Genomic DNA, 3,645 nt, shown 5'->3' with positions numbered 1-3,645 from the left:
CACACACACATATACACACACACACACACAAAGAAAAACAAGTAGATAGAATAGAAAAAATAGAAAGCTAGTGTTTGTTAGTTTTTTGTTGTTATTTTTTTAAATAAAAAATAATTCAAAATGTAATTCATGTGAAGGTAAACAGCTGGGAAATAAATCGCATGTTTATTTTAGATCTGAGTGGCAGCAGCAATATACATTAAATAAATCAATCCACTGCTCTCTTGTCTCCTCTGAGGCTGGGACTCTAAATAGTGTTCTGTGCTCGTCTGTGCAGACAGTTAGCGTGTTTTGCTCAAACGTTCACCATGGCATTAGAGCTGGTACACAGTTGTCGCTCGCGAAATCAAAATGAGGCGCCGTGGGTGTAAATTTACTAGTGTTGTTACGTTCGTGAATGGAGAAAGCGCCCCTATTAGGTACTGTGCAAATAAACTTGTTTATATATTCATATTTAGCATACAGAACATAACTCAACGTTTAATCCCTGATTTATGAATGTTTAAATGTCTGACCAAACAATTAAAATGTTAATTATGCAAGAAAACCTTGTGCTTTGGTCATCTGAACAATTTATTTAGACTTAATTTATTTAATGAGTAGATTATGCACACATTTTAATAAAGCCAAATCAGTTTTTTGTAATAAGTAAATACGTTCCTTGACATAACACATAAGACACTCTTTTTCGCCACCTGCTGACGTATTTATGTAATATGAAGAAATGGTCACTGAACGAATTAGTGAACGAATCAAAATTTCCACCACAAAAATTTACAGATTAAGGGGCGGTAATATTATAATGAGAAATCAGACGCGCTCATTTTCTCAGACGCTTGCAGAAAAAGGCTTACCTAAACAAAGTGATTGGGTTCAACTTTTTCACGTTTCCTTGGTTGGTAGATGCACCAGGGACCTGATTATAGCACTTAAAACCTGGAAAAGTCAAATTTTTATGATATGTCACCTTTAATAATGTATGTATTTAATTTATTTATTTAATTACTTCAAATTAATAATTAAATAATTACATTCTAGATAAATATGTTTTTCCCCAATAAATTAAGTGATGAGATTTTCTTCAATTTTTTTCCCTTTAAAATTGTGTTAACTTGCAATAGCTAGCCAATAGGTCGACTGTCCCAGTAACAGCACTGCAGGGGCATGTTCTAAAGTTTCAGCTCAAAATACCCCACAGATAATGTATTACATCATTTTGAAAATGCCTATTTTGACTGGAGGAAGAAACACACTGTTTTCGTGCATGTCTCTTTAAATGCAAATGAGCTGCTGCTCCCTGCCCCCTTTTCGAGAAAAGGGCTGTGCCTTTACAGCTGGTGCCTCAGATACTCTGCTAAAAAAATATTTTGATTATCATGTCTATACCGCTGAAATCATGCATTTTAAACTGTATTAGTTAAAACTTCTGATATATGGTTTTCTGAGCACACACATCCGAAGCACACGCGCAGAAAGCGGTGAGTACTAAACTAAGTTCTTTCATGTCTTATTGCACTTAAACTGTCAAATACACACAAGTTTATGTTAAAAGCACACATAAGTTACAAAAACAGTAGGTTATGTCTGTGAAGGTAAAAAGCTGGGAAAGAAATCACGTTTATATATGATCTGTGTGGCAGCAGCATAATATACAGTAAATAAATCAATAATTCCACTGCTCTCTTGTCTCCTCTGAGGCTGGGACTCTAAACAGTGTTCTGCGCAGCCAATGACAGAACAGTTAGCATGCTTTGCTCAAACTTTCGTTGTGGCATTCGAGCTGGTACACCGTTGTCGCTTGCAAAATCAAAATGACGGCACCGTTGGTGTAAACTTAAAGATTAAGGGACGGTAATATTATAATGAGATCCCTTTGCCATGTCACCATGGGAGCTAAATCTGACCAGAAAAAGGCTTACCAAAACAAAGTTACTAGGTTAATCTTTTTCACGTTTCCTTGGTTGGTAGATGCACCAGGGACCTGATTATAGCACTTAAAACCTGGAAAAGTCAAATTTTTATGATATGTCACCTTTAATAATGTATGTATTTAATTTATTTATTTAATTACTTCAAATTAATAATTAAATAATTACATTCTAGATAAATATGTTTTTCCCCAATAAATTAAGTGATGAGATTTTCTTCAATTTTTTTCCCTTTAAAATTGTGTTAACTTGCAATAGCTAGCCAATAGGTCGACTGTCCCAGTAACAGCACTGCAGGGGCATGTTCAAGCTCAAACCGGTGTGCACCGTTTTGCTACGGTTTCCGGTTTGATCGACATGTTTCCTGGAAACGGTATGCAACGGGGTTTCAGATGCGTTTTCTCTTGTTTGGTGAGTGTGTCAAAAATGTCAGCCCAATCAGCAGCAACATGTATGTAAACCGATAAGCATAATACTCACAATAAAAATAATAAGGTCATATAGGTCATAACACAGTCTCGGAGGTAAGAAGTGGATTATCCTTCACCTGAAATGTTTGTCTTTTCATCCTGAAATGCGAGGCAAATGTTGGATCACAATAATTAGGAACCACAGTTTCCACAAATCTCATTTGATTGGGATGTTCTCTTTTATTCTGGACGGCAAGGGTAATGACTGTACCATCGAGCGTATTTTGCAGTATTAAACACGTATTTATACCGATTTCATCAGGCTCTGAAAATTCTTCAAAAAGAACACAAAGAATGTTTCCGTTTCCGTTTAAAAAACGTTTTGCACCATTTTTGTCAGGGCTGAACGCAGCCCAGGTCTCAGGCTTGGAGAGCTGCATTAATATCGCATTAATATCGCTCATCCAGCTGTTGTTCTGATCAGAGTTCACAGGCATTTAATCACACTCAATGACCAGTCCTTCTGTACAAATGTCTGAGTTGCAGTTGTTAGTGTGTACAGGTTTTCAATATATTGCTGCTTCCACTAATGAAGCAATTTGGTGACGTGTGCCAAGATGCCGAGCGTGCAAAAAACTTTTTTGTGTGTTTTAATCTTTGTAAAGTTTTTTTCTCTGCTTTTTTAAAGCTGAACTCCATGAGGCAGCAGAAATTCTGATACCGTGAACAAATTAACACTTCACAAACAGTCACTGGTGTCTTATTATTTTCTTATTGGCCAAATTACCCATGAGCCCTGTGTTTCCACATGGCACAGCTTCCAACCTCTACTATGTCAGAACTAATTCTGTGTGTCCTGTGTCAGTTTTCCGCTGGATCAGTGTAAGGCTCAAGAGGGTGAATGTGGCATAAGGCCAGGATGGAGAATAGAACATTGCAAGGGTATCCGAATGGGTCACTTCTCCACTTTGTACAAAACTGTTCCAATGTGGGAAGCATCTTGAGCCCCTTTGTGTGATTCTCAGGGGTCCCAGTTTGGTTTTGGGGAGGCTGGTGTTGTTTCCCTGTAGATCGGGATGGGAAAGGGGGCCTTAAATGGGGCATCTGGCTGAATGCCTGTTTTACACACTTGATTTATGTGCACAGACTAAGAGCCAGTCTGTTTAGTAAGTGATGTGTCTGTGTAAGAAAACCAGTGTGTGTGTGTTTGAGTGTGTATTCGTTTGATAGACTGGGCTGAAGATGTACAGCTCATTGAGATTCTGTCTCCAAACACGGCGTCTGGAATCTGAGAGCTCTCTGACCCT

Source organism: Sinocyclocheilus anshuiensis, unplaced genomic scaffold, assembly GCF_001515605.1.
Source record: "Sinocyclocheilus anshuiensis isolate Anshui unplaced genomic scaffold, SAMN03320099.WGS_v1.1 scaffold918, whole genome shotgun sequence".
Taxonomy (NCBI): domain Eukaryota; kingdom Metazoa; phylum Chordata; class Actinopteri; order Cypriniformes; family Cyprinidae; genus Sinocyclocheilus; species Sinocyclocheilus anshuiensis.
This window is presented reverse-complemented; position numbering follows the sequence as displayed.